Genomic DNA, 14,106 nt, shown 5'->3' with positions numbered 1-14,106 from the left:
TGGGGCCGGGATGTCAGTGACATGTGGCTGACGCTGAACACTGAAGCCTGTGTGTCAGTCAGGTCTTGGAAGAGCTGTGCTCTGTCTGCTGCACAGACACGTTCACGGTCTCCAAAGGGAGGTCCTTGAGGACAGAACCATGTTTCAGTGTTTTCCAGGTGGCTGTGTTCTGTCCATGCCAGATGAATCCCAGCGCGGTGAAATGTGTCCCTGTTCTTCTTCCTAAAGACATGCATCTGCTGATGTCAGCTTCCAGGTAAGGACACACAGGAACCTGCTCTCCCTCAGCATCTGTGGCCTCTGGCCTCTGCTGGTAGTCAGGCATCCCAAGAAAACTAGAAGTGACCTAAAACTCTTTTTTTCTTTTTTTTTTTTTTTTTTTTTTTTTTTCTTTTTTTTTTTTTTTTTTTTTTTTCTGCTAACCCTTGGCCAATGTTGCAGATAGAGAAGTAACAGCAGTTTTCCAGCAGGTGAGACCCTCCAGGCCAGCCAAGCAGACAAGAAAAATAAACACAGGAAACATCCATGCAATATGATAACAGAGAAAGGAGAGGCTGGGAGAGCTTTCCGCTGCTTGTGTGTCAGGGGGAAACCCAGAGCTTGGAGTTCTCTCCAACAGGAGCAAGCAGATGTTGAACCTCAGCACAAAGGAAGGGGTTACTGCCTGGACGGAGAGGAGAGGAGAAGAGAGGAGAGGAGAGGAGAGGAGAGGAGAGGAGAGGAGAGGAGAGGAGAGGAGAGGAGAGGAGAGGAGAGGAGAGGAGAGGAGAGGAGAGGAGAGGAGAGGAGAGGAGAGGAGAGGAGAGGAGAGGAGAGGAGAGGAGAGGAGAGGAGAGGAGGTTTCTGCTTTGCCCAGACAGAGCAGGACTTGCTCTATAGGGTATGGTGTCTGTGGAATGAAGACCTTGGGTCTAGATGTGGGGTGAGTTGGTGCTTTGCTCAGGGCAGAGGCACTGATCAGCTCTGCTCCGTTTTTCTGCCTCAAAAGCAGTTCTCAGACTCGGTGTTGATAGAAATTCTGCTGTGTCTCACCTGTGAAACCCACTCCCTGAACTCCTCCCTTTGTGTCCCACCCCTCCAGATCCAATGGGCTTATCAGAGCCTTCACACTGCTCAGTTTACCCCCGGTGGAATGGCAGAGCAGTACTGTGGTGAGGCATCTGCTGGCTCCATCCCTGTGCTCAGTGAGATGGAGAAACCACCTGTGGTGCCCAAAATAGCCCGTGCCTGGGCAATCCAATCCAAGTGGTGCTGATAGTGCTGGGGGACTCCCATGCCTCATAAAGAGGCTTTTGTTGGAGCATCTAAACTGAGCTCGAGGCCTTGCCAGCTGTGGAGAGAAGCAGATGGATCTGCAGTATAAAAATAGATGGGAGCAGACTTGTTTTGCCTCTTTTCTTCACCAGCTCAAAGTACAGTCCCAGAGGTGCCTGGTCAGCAGAACCAGAGCAGGGAACTGGGTGCTTTGCAGCTGCCAGTCTGCCTGGAGCCCATTAGCTATTGTCAGAGACAGAAATTTATCTCTCCTCAGTCCCATTGCCTTACAGCTGCCGTGTGGACAATCTTGTTTGCTCGCAGCTGTTGGCAGCATGTTACATCCCATTTCCCTGGGGCAACAAAAGCAGGAGAATGGGACATTTCTCTGAGACACCATGTCCCTGAAAGGGGTAATAGTCTGTGGCTATGTCTTCTGAGATCTGAGATCTGTTCAGCAGTTTAGGAAATGTGCTGAAGACTTTCACCAGTGTGTCAGGGGCTGTTCCAGCAGCTGACTGGTAGATTTTGCAACATCTAAGACCTTTTCGTATTGCACATGGAAATCTCACCTTTTCCCAACCCCAGCTACAGGGGGATCATTTTGAACTGGTATTGTCTCTGTTGTTGCTCCAAGTGACTTGGCTGCTTGTCTCAATGCCAAAACTCTAAGGTAAAAACACCTTCCAAAGACATCTAAGGTTCATCAACCTTGGTCTCTTATGTAGATTAAAAGGGGATGTCTCCTGTGGATACCTCCAGGTCCAGCTGTTCATCCCAGTATTTTCTATCTAAGATCAGAATTTTTTCAACTCTAAAATATGATGGTTCTTGTGCACAAAAGCAATTGAGAGGCTGCACCAATATTTTGTACAGGCAGGACATGTCCCTGCCAGTCCAGCAGTCCCGTGTTTGCATAAAATCCCCTTCTCAGCTGGCATCCCCACTCCATCTCTCCCTGCTAACAGAATAAGGAGCATATAGACATTTCCTGAAGGGGTTTTCTGAAGGCACTAATTTGATACACACAGGGCATCTTCCTGTAATGAATGTTCCTGAGGTAAGGTAATTGAAGCTGACTCTGCCTGGGTGGGTGGGGACAACAGGTCAGCACTGCTGGCAGAGATCATGGGATTAATAGAAGAAAATTTATTGTTCCAACAAATTCAAAGGTGTTGTCTCTCTTTATGCTCCCCAACTTCTACCTGTGCTGTGTTTTGAAGGTGGTTGCACTCTTCTTCTCCTCCTCACCTTTATTTTATTATTTCATCTTGTGAATCTGTTCTGCACTTTCTTCATTTTTAGCTTTTTGTTTCTTTGCTGGTTTCTTCTCCTCTGCCTCATGTTCTCCTGCTTCCTGAAAAGCTGTGTGCTGTGGCATGTCAGGCAGAGGCCCTGAGGCTGGCCATACCTCTCTAAACTGGCATCCAAAGATCAAGCTGATATTTCTTTGTGCCAAATAGCAGCAAGAAGGGAAGAGGGAGGAAAGAATAGCATCACTGAGAGAAACCAGGTCAGAGGCTGAGGTGGATGTGCAAATGGGGCCTTTTTGATAAGAAATTTCCAAAAGGCTGCAGACAGTTTCTCATCAGGAATATTCTCCTTGATCACAGACCCCAGTGCTCTCATTTGGTGCTGGGAGTCAGGAAGTAGTGGCAGCATTGAGCCTTTCATTGAGCCTATTTACAGCATTTCCTTTTGCTTGCCGGGGAACAGAAAGGGCTGTCTAAAGGGCTTGTGTTTTATCTGAATAAGTTTGATTTGCCGAGTAGAGGCAATTGCTGTTCCTTGGGAACCTTGGGAAGCACATGGTGGGGAAAGGTGACTTCTGGAGCCCAGGGACTGGGGTTTTTCCTCACACATCTAGAAAGCCTGGATTGACAGAACTGCTGACAAGAACCCACGGGTAACATGCCAGTAAACAGACCAGGAAGGATCTGCTCTGCATTTCAATAGTGTAAACTTGACATTTAACCCCTGACTATTTTTTTTTTTTTTTTTTTTTTTGGCTGCGTAATGTTTGGTAATTACAGGAATGTTTCAGCCTCTAAATTGATGGGATTCGGTTGACAAAATGCTTCCTCTCTAGTGACTGTCATGAGAGATCTCACACTTGATGGGGGAGCTCAGAGTTGTCTCCACTATCAACAGAGAGATACAGGGATCTGGTGGGATGGAGCCTTCACAGGAAATTCCAGCAGCACTGCAGGAAAGGTGGGATCAAAACTGGGGGCTCCAGCAGTCCAGTTCAGACCTCATTTCCATCTCCACATCTCCAGTGAAACCCTAGATACTAACCAGAATCAGGACTAAACGTGTGCTGTGATCCCTGTGCGCTTGGTGTAGCACAGCAGGGGAAACACCCTCCAAAACAAAGCCCTTCTTAAGCACCTGGTTTGGGCATTCACTTGGTCTAATAATTCAGCAGCATTTGAACCACAAGTGTAGCATGTGTATAGTGGTACCTCCATTTTTCCAGGTGGCCGCCGGGGGTCATTTTTACTTTTGTTTTGCATTGTTGAACTCGGACAGGATGCTCGAGCTGAGGACCGGAGCAGTGAGTGCTCCCTCTGCTGTCTGTGGTCTTTCAGGTTCCTGGCTGATCTGGTCCCTGCTCAGATTCAATGATTTGCCAGGCTGGAGATGACACTGGGAGCTCTTTGGTCCGCAGACGGCTATGTAAAGAACCCATCAAAAATATTTATTGCTGTTTGTAAGCAAGGCCCAGTGTGACTCACAGCCTGTGTGGGACTGTGAGTTCAGGTTTGGATGGAGCACAATACCATAATAATGAGAAGGGATGGATGTGTCAGTTTTGTATTCAACTGAGGATGAACTGGACTGGGGGACACTCATGCAAGTGGTCTTTCCTGAGGAGGTGACACCTGTGATGTGTCATCCTGCGTGAGACAAGAAGAAATAAAATCCTGTTCAGTTTGGGGTAGAAATCTCCGGTCTGTGAAACAGCTTCTTCTGTGGACTTCTCTGGTGGTTTATTTCAGACAGGTTTCTACGCTCCAAAGGAGAGAACAATGGAGACTCAGACCAGGACACGACTTGACTCAGCATCAAGACTAAGGCCCTTAGGGAGGTGCCAAGAAGTCAGCGGGGAATGGGGCAACCACAAAGGATTTTTAAAAGCAATTAAGCAATTTAAGAGCAAAAGTGCCTCTAAATTACTCTGAATGTTGGGATTATTAGGCTTATTAACCCTGGTCCTTATTTTCTTGGAAGAAGATAGAAAGCACTCTGGCTATTTGAACTGGGCAGTGCCTTGCCAGAGAGCAGCAGCAAATTGGGGGGCAGCCCTTCCCTTTGCCTTGGACTTGGCTGTTTTCTCACTTCATGTTTATGCTTTTTGCTTTTGGAGGGTCTTCCCCTTTGTTTGCTTGCTTTGTGGGGGATTTTTTCCCCCTCAGCACTGTCTATTTGCAAACCACATTTTGGAATTGTGCTCATGAAGACATTCCTGTGTTTCTCGGCTGTAACATAATCGATCCTTTGTTATGGTATTTCACTTAGTTCAGGTGAAGATTGGAGGGATGAGCAACTGTGATCAGAAGCAACAAGGTTTTCTGGCTGTGATTGTTCACTGGCCTGGCAACTAATAAAAGTGCTGTTTTTCTTCACCTTGGTTAAACTGCAAACATGTCCCTGCATGCACAAGACGTGGAGGTTCAATAAACCCAAAGGGCTCATTGTTAAGCAAGCAAGGTAAGTTGTCCTGAGAGGCTGGGCATTAGATGGCTTTCTATATTTAAGAGAGGAAATTAGCTTAAAAATCTTTTTGGGTGTTGTTAAGTTTGGCCCTTGCTTTGTTAGCAGGTGTACACATTAAACAAGCTAAAATAAAATACAGCATTAAAAAAAAATGAGATATAAAAATAAGATAAAGGAATAACAGAAACAAGCAGCAATCAGATCGTGTATCTGAGCTCATCCAGACCATATGGAAGCTGTGAATTGTAAGCAGGCAGCTGAAAGACAAAATGGTAGTAATCTTAGAAGTTTCGTTCAAGTTTATGAAAATAAGTGAGAACATACTTATAGGCCAAGTACACATGGATGAGAGAAGCTGAATCACTGGCAAATCAGAGACAGGAAGAAAGAGGTGGAAGCAGAGGTCAGGACTGGGAAGGGTTATTGCCTGGGATATGAATAATTTGTCTAATGCAGAAGAGATGGAAAGGTGAAGAAAGGCCAAAGGCATATTAGTTATTTGGAAATTGCACTGTGTCTTCCCTCCCTCTGCCCAATTTCAGCCATTGTGTGGAGCAGGCAGCAATACGTGTGCATGCTGCATCCATCCATCTTCATAAGAGCTGGCTTAAATTGCACAATCTTTAGGAATATCATTTGCAGGCAGCTCTTATTGCTGCTCCCAGCCTCTGTCCAGTAATCTGTGGCTCCAGGGGCTGGGCACATTTTGAAACTGCGGTGAGACACAAAGTATTTGTATGCTGCTGCTCCTCTCACCTTTATATTCTATTATTCTGCTAAATCACTGCTTTATAAGTAAGCATTCCTCTAGGACTGGTAATTCAAGATCTTGTGATTCAACATGACAAGAGCATGACTCGTTGTACCTGTAGGAAGTGAGGAATCTTACCACTCAAATTTTCTTATATCCTTGGGGAGACCTCCCACTCTGAAAACTAGAGTTTTGTATATACAGAGCTTCCCAGTGGTTTGGTTTCTGAAGAGATCCTGCTTGCAGTGGAAAAGTACACTATGCTAGAAGGAAGCTTTGAAGACTTGCAAGAGTTAACATGAAATTAGGCACATAAGGTGACCAGAGAAGCACAGACCAGCAGATGTGATAGTCAGTGGATCATTTTTTTGTACACTGAATGCAAGGTCCCAGTGAATCTCTGAAGTGTTGCAATTCCTCAGGACCACAGCCTAACTGGAGGTTGTTTTGCAATGCTGAGCAGCCCTTCAGTGTAATTGCTTCTTCTCTCCCAAAGCCTGAACATCTGGATTTATGGTGACAAAAGCAGTCCAGCAAGAAAGGGCATGAGAAATGGTACCCCTGTGGATTAGAAGAGATACTAGATATGGTCTGAGTTACAGCACATTAAAGACATTCTCTGGTATCCCCCAGCTGTCCCATCCCTCACTAACAGTTCCACTGCTGCTCTCCTCTGTCGGGAACTGCTGCTCACAGGGATGGCTCCTCAGCCAAAACACCTCTCAGAGCTCCTCTGCCATCATCTAAATGGTGCGCCATCAGCCACTTTCAGTAGGAACTACTGATAACAGCCTCTACCATTTTGCCCTAATATCAATTCAATACCTTTCTGTGTTTTAGGTGCATGTTGGCTAATTTTCACCTGCCACTGCCCACCTCTCTGGAGAGAACTTACAACTGTTATGATCTGTGTGTTACTAGATCATAAAAACTCTATAGCTGAAAGGGATGCAACAGTAATTGAAGTGACCACTGTCTCTTCCTGGGACAATTATGAATTTTGGTGCCCCTTGAAGGAGCTATGTGGACCCTACTCACACATCTTCACCTCTGCCTGAAGTGTCTGCTAATGTTCTGTGGAGTCAGGGTGAGGAGTGTAGATGTGTAGGTAGGCAGATACGTGTTCTTCACTTCTCCTTCTGATTAACACAGGAGGAGGCTGTGTTAGAGGGGCTTCCCAGGGCACAGCCTGGCTTGATGGAGGCTTTTAGAAAAACATCTAATTTTATTCAGTTCCTGGAACTGAGCTGATGCTGGTGACTGTCATTATATGCCAGGCCCAGGAGGAACTGAACTGTGTCAAACATATTTGTGAGTGACACGCTTGTGACTGCTTCCCATTGTAGAACAGAGGATGTAAAGGATGAGTGGGCAGATAGCAAAAGTCTCCAGGCATGCAAATAAAGGGGGGGGGGGGTAGCATTTTTTTCCAAAAAACATTTATTTTTGGTATGTAAAAAGAAGGGTCTTTTGTTCAAGGTATTTCTCACCCAGAGTTGCATCTTGGAGAAAAGCAAGAGCTAGTGCTCGTGTTGTTGCTAGCGATTAAGAATTCCCACAGGAGACCCTGTGTATCTTTGACGTAGGCTCATTCCTTTGCGTGCTGGCTGCCTCCATCCCCATCAGTGAGGCATTCTCTGCCTCTCTCTCCTCTCTTCTCCCATTTCCTTCTGCCCCTACCAACTTGAAACAGCATCTTTTAAAAAATCTTTGTTGACACAAGCTGTCTTAGTTTTAGATGCTGCAGGGGTTGGGAAGGCTCCTCAAGCAAAGAAAGTCCTTGGGGTCATGGAAACCAGCCAGGAATTTCTGCTCTCCCATTCCCAGGGGCATGAGGAGCCCACAGAGGAAAACCAAAGGTGACCATTTCCTCAGTTTAAATGTCACTGACCTGAATTGCAGATGTTTTCCAAGACTTTTTAAGATCAAGAGAGCAGTTTTGGAAATATAACTGGTATCTTGACGGAGGATTATTTGAAATTATAGAGTCCTATAAAACAATATGGGAAATTTTTATTTGAAAAGAAGAAAGCATCATCACTATCTTTTTCAAGTCTTCAGAGCATTTTTTTTTTTAATCACACCTGATACATGTATGCAGCTTGTTCATTGAGGGAGCTGGATATGAAACGGCCAGATGTTATTTCTTGAAAGTATGAACACAGAATATCAAGACAGTCTAAAATGTTAGCTATGTGCTATAGGATCACTGAGGATAGTGTGTTCCTCAGAAGGGGAAAGGAGGTGACAGTGGGACTAAAGCTGCCTCTTTTCTGTAAGGGTGATATTTTAACAGCTCTCATGGGAGGAAGGACATGTTCAACCTAATAGGATAATGGAATAATATGTTGAACATATCAGCTTTGACACAGACCATCTGGTGGCTGTAGACACAAATAACCTAAGGAAAACAAATTTGAAATGTTTCAGGAAATGGCTATATGCATGCAGAACAGTGGGGGGCAGGGTGGGGGGCAGGAGGGTGCCTGTGTGTAGAAGGAAAGAGATAAAAGCCCCTCTCTTTGGCTGTGGGAAGAGTGTCTCACTTGTTCCTGGAAAGGACTACATTCCATCCTTAATGATATTTGGGCTATAAATTTTGTACTGTCATCTCCTCTGGACCCACAGAACTCTGCACTGTGAGGTTGGACCAAAGGTCTCATATGGAGTCTAGCTGGTAAACAGAAAAATCCCCAAAGCCAAACAAAGAATCTTCCTACAGTTACTGCTGGAAATTAGCTCAGAAATTGTTGGTATGGTAACTATTGCTCAGCAGGGAAATTATCTCCACCAGTAGGTCATCCACAATCTCTTCCTTCTTTCTACTGCCGTTGTGTTTCTAACACATCCTGTCTTCTCATCTCTGTCCAACAGGTTTAAATTCCAGCGACTTGCACGTTGTTCAAGTTGTTACCAGTTGTGTCTTGAGGCACCACATGAGTCTGTTCTGTGTGTACAACCTGGCTGGCCACATTTCAGCAGGTTGTGTGACCACCCAGGGGCATCAAACCCATCGCTCTGGGTTCCCTCTGCTGTGGCTGGGAACATGTCACCAGTGACAGTATCAGTGACATAAACTGTAAAGAGCCTTTAAAAGATGCTGAAAATGCCCAAGATCTTGCAGAGGCAAATCAGTCCTTGCAGATCCCCTCTTGCCTTGGTGCACAGGCGCTGTCTCTCATTTGGAAGTTTTCGGTTTGTGCCACTTGAAGTCTGCAGACATTTGTATGGGCTCAGGAAGGGCAGCAAAATGTGTTACACTCTTCATAAATACACCTCCCTTCTTCCTCCTGTGCCAGCAGCACGTCAGCAGCAAGTATCACTTTCCTGTGCAGGAATGGCTTTGATAAAAGGTACACTAATAAGATATACTCCATTGATGAGTTATTTCTGGCACAGACAGAGCTGGAAGGAAGTCAGCATTACACACAGACACTCTCTGGCCTGGGAAGGTCTGAGAACCCTTTAAACACTTGGCTCAGAAATGGCTCTTTTCCTTTTATCTAGGAGATTTTTCCTTTATTGTTAAGTTAATTAAACTTCTGTTTTGTCTTCCTCACGCCCTTTTGCCAGGCTGTCCATGAAGACACCAGTTCAATAACCATCATTTAGAGTGTCAAGCTTATGTTACTACTGTTTGTTTGCCAAGTGCAGCTGCATCTGTCTGCCCAATTTCACATGTTGCTGTGAGCCAGAGATACTGGCCTTTACTACACAAATGTGCCATTGAGGCCTCACAGCATCCGATCCTCACCCTTGAAAGATTCTAAGTTTTGTTGTCTTCCCACTTCTCTGAAAAAAGGGCTTGTTTACACCAAACAACTGATTTGGGTTGCAGTGGAGTCTGGAGTTTAGGTGAGATTTACTTCTGGTTAGCACCCTGTATTCTCAGTAGTATCACAGATATTCTCACTGTGGAATAAGAGTATGTTACTCAGAAATAAATTCTACAGCACATCAGGTTATTCTCAAGCAGAAGTTTCCAGGCTGGGTGTCAGTGAGGGTCCCTGTGTATAAAACCTCTGAAATCCTGAGAGACTGTGTCTGGGTGTCAGGGGTATGTTATCAACTCATTGGGCAAATTCAGTTGAAGGGTTGAAGCCCCTTTGCCACTCAGCACAAAATTGTGCTTCCACATCAAGGTGCTGCAGATGGACCCCACAGATGCTCCCTTTTTTCTTCCCTTCCCTGCCACTGAAATCACTCTGCAGGTCTAGTTCCTTCTGGTCAGTGGGAGCTGTGAGTTGAATGACTTTGGTGAGAGTCTAATGAGGAAGTATTTTAATCTGGAGAATGTCCTGTCTATGGGCCAGTCTGTGCAATCTGCACTGGAAGTCCTTTAATACAGGGCCAGTAGGAGAGATCTAACACGTTTTTGCTAATCATTCTAGTGGTGGGAAGGGTCTCAACCTCTGTGAGAGAGAGCCTTACTGTAATTTCCTCAATCTCAGCATGAATGCCTTCCCAGAAAAGCAAGGTGTTGACTGTTAGTGGATGTTGCTGTTCCTTTTGTGCTGTCAAGTGTGAAACTAAAGATTAATGTAGCACTGTATTGACTGCTGTGTGCAGGTTTTGACCTGCCTGAAAAATATTCAGTGCCTATCCTAAAAGTTACCCATTTGGTGTCCAGTTCAGTGGGCAAGCTCTGAAAACAAACCTCTTCAAGGTCCTTGTTCAGTTGCTTTGAATATCATCAAACACCAAACCATACAACTGAGAGCCAGGGCAGTGTATTGAATAATTAATACCACTTTGCCACTGGCCAAGCTATTAACCAAAGCTTTCACCTAGAAAATACGGGTCTTGGGGCCAGCTAATAATCTCACCTGGAACAATTTGCAGGTTTTTGCATGAAATCATTTTTCAATTACTTTTCCCCCCTTAAGGACAATGTAAGGCTTCCGTATTCTGCATCTGGTTTTAACTTGGATGGCTCTGAGGTAGCTGTTTGGGATAACATTACAATCAGATCCTTTATACAGGGTTAAATGACTGAAAAATCATCCTCTTCAGATCTTCAAACAAGCTTCCATTCCTTTTAATATGATATCCCTATCAAATGCTTTCCCAAAGTTCATACAATTCACATAGAGTTTCCATGCAGAAGGATGTGGAAGGATCATTCCACTTGAGGATTTTGAAGTTAGCCCTGTGATAAATTCAAGCCCATCTTTCTCAAGATCAGATTACTCAATTCCAGATTAGATGTTTGCTAATTCCATTCTTTAACAATATTCTTGACAGGAATCTGGCAGTATAGAAATGTCATGTTCCAGACTCTCCTTCATCTCTCCAGCTCTTACTCTTTGAAATACCTAACTTCTGCAAGGATTGAAACAAAAGATCTTTCTTCTCCTGTGAGGGGAGGGACATCTTCCTTTTCCCAGATTATACCTAAAATTCACTCATTTTGGTATAGACTACTACCCACTTTGATGAAGGATTAGAACACTATTTATAGTAGGTGCTTAAAACTGGGCTTCCTGAACCCGTGGAAAACAAATGCGCCAGATTTTACTCTTTTGTTCTTTTAATAAACTGTCCGTGAGATTCATCCCCTCCCCTCCTTTCCTGCTGGTTTACTTGCATTCTTATATGTTCAGTGTTTTTCTCTTCTCTCTTTGTTCCAGTTTATCAGCAATTTACACACAGTTGTTTCCCAGACCTCATGATTTCAACAGCAAAAATAACACTGACCTTTTGAGCCCATGAGCAATTTTGTTGGTGGTAATTTAGCAGAAAGTTACAGTAATGAACAAGAACTCTGCTCTTAAATGTTAGATCACTAAATGCGTTTTATGAGTCTTTATTACTTCTTTAATGCACTTCCTGTGCACCAGGGAGACAGCCATATTCCAGAGGAGGATGAAGTTTTAATTGGCAAAGTAGCCAATTTGTGAATCTGTTCTGCTTTAAAGATACATGTTCAGGTGTGATTCAGTCAAAGCAATCAAGGAAAATGTTTCTAGCTACAAAGACAACAGCATTATCAACAGAAGGGATCTTCCAAAGATATATTAACTCTGAAAACTGTGAGCCGGGCTTTTCCTGTGGGAGGGAGGGGGAGAGTGGCTAAAAACTTAAGATTTCACTGCCCAGATTTGGGGCTGCCTGGGGACTGCTTTGGACCCAGGCATGCCTGAGAGCAGACAAAATGTATTGTCAACAATAAACTTCCTCAGTTTTCAGCCACTTCCCCTCACCCAGCCTTCAGAACAGCAGGAAGCCAAAAGCAGAGGACACAAAGTCAAGTAGATGAGGTTTATAATTTGGCTCTGCTGCCAAATAGACAGGCATAGGTGATTGTACCTATGGCTGTTGCAGAGTTCACAGTTAAGACAGGTGAACTAAATGCAGGCTGGAATTTTCCATCCATATCAAAATGCTCAACTTCACTTTGGCTCAGGTTTACATACAGACCCATTTCTAAAACTGATAACAGTACTTGGCAGGATTTAAGTAGAATTAAGAAGAGAGCTTTGTCTGCAAAGGCAAAAACGCAAACCCCAAAAGCCCCATCAGGGTTAAGTGCCATTAGCAAGAGGTCATGGTACAAAGGAGTGACTTTAAAACGGAGAATTTTGGTTTTCCTGCATCAGAGCACCTTTAAACCAAAGGGGAAGAGACAGGAAGGTTAGCAACTCCCTTCTTTTAGCTGTGTATTAAGGAGCCTGAAGCTAGTGTTTTATCTTCCCTCGGTATTTTAGACCTTCTCCTCTCCTACACTTCTATTATGCTAATTCCCCTTCACTGCCTGTCTCTTACACTTGAAATGTTTTGAATCAGGTGTGTTTCAAGATAATTGTGTTATATTTCCACATGAAGCAAGGGAATTTGTATTTGAGGTGAAGCAATGTAAAGACCTGATTGCAGTAGAATTCAGTACTTTATTTTGTGGCCACTGGAAAAGGACATTGTAGAAGAAAATTTTAAAGGGTATTGCAGCATTAAAAAAAAGCAAGCTTAGACAGAGCACCAACATCATGTGCCCTGTTGCAGGACACATCTGTCTCCACCCAAATCCCTCGATAGGTGTTAATGACCAGCAGCGTGACACTGGGGATGTCTGAGGCAGCTACTGGATTAGGGACATGAGATATTAATTTATTTAGCTGCTCTGGAGAACTCTGTGTGACCAATTTCAAGGACTGACAGGTGAAGAAAGTGTCAGAAACATGATCCACATGGTGATAGTAGCAGGGTTTGTAAGAAGCTGGGTGTTTTAGAGGAGTAGATATATGTGCTTCTGCCTTAGGAAGGACAGACAGAAATGCTGCCTGTAATCCTGCCTACTAGGACTGATTTGTGATGCTGTTCAGCTTTCCTACTATCTTGGGCTACAGTGGAAAGACTTTGTTTGTTTGTTTAAATCTTTTCTTGGGTCTGTCCCAATTTTAGCCTGAACTCCAGATATTTGGCTCTTAAATTCATTCTCCAGGGTGCTTCTGACTCATGCCAGGGTGCTATTGTGGGGTTTTACAGGAACTCTCGGGAACAGTCTTGCAGCACAGAGTTGTGGACCAGCACTACCAAAGCCCAGATTTAGCTCTGTGATGGTGTCTGTGCAATGCAGGGTTTCAGCACAGAAACACACGAGAACTGTTTCTGTACAGATTGCACTGTGTGGTCCCGACTTCTACACCCGACTTTATGGACCACCCTGACTGAGGGCAATGGAGATGAAAAGCATGTGCACTTCAGAACTGTTTTTGAGGAATTTTCCCTCGTTTTGAAGTGCTTTTGTTCCATAAAATACTTATTTTCCTCTAAATCAGTTATTACAGTTTGGGTTCATACCAAAAGTTTCAGCTGTTTCCCAAAACATTTACTTGGTCCAGGTAATGCAGAATTGGGAAGAAGTTCAAATGCAGACACTTGAGGAAGTCAGAATCAGAACTGAGATCTGGATTCAAGCATCCTACTTAAAAGATAATTGCACTGACTGAGGTGGAACATTCAGACTTAAATCCAAGCCCTCTAATATGCTTTGTCTGGGATATGGAAGGCATCTTCCTTTATTAGGTTACTTTCCTGCTCAACATTAACATTTCGTGCTTTGAAGGTTTATTGTGTTGGCTGGAGTTATACCTTTATATACACGCAGTCCCTATGGAATAGCCTGATCTCCTTTCATCATTATTAGTAATTCTAGGCTTGTCATTTCCTATTCATGCAGTCTGGACCTCACTGCGTTGTTGCAGGATGGTTGATACGGTGCACAGGAAATGTTCTGTTTTTTCAGGTCTCCGCTGTTCCTAAGTATTCTTTTCAGGGGCTTCAGTTTTATTGCCATGAAGTCTATTTCCTACATGTAGTACAATTTACTAAATTACAAATAAACAAGGCACCAATAGAGAAGTCAGTGAAAGTTCACACTAAGA

The sequence above is a fragment of the Chamaea fasciata genome, unplaced genomic scaffold, assembly GCF_029207755.1.
Source record: "Chamaea fasciata isolate MVZ Bird 193981 ecotype frontalis unplaced genomic scaffold, bChaFas1.0.hap1 SCAF_18, whole genome shotgun sequence".
NCBI lineage: Eukaryota > Metazoa > Chordata > Aves > Passeriformes > Sylviidae > Chamaea > Chamaea fasciata.
The sequence above is the reverse complement of the archived record's forward strand: the minus strand, read 5'-3'. Positions refer to the sequence as shown.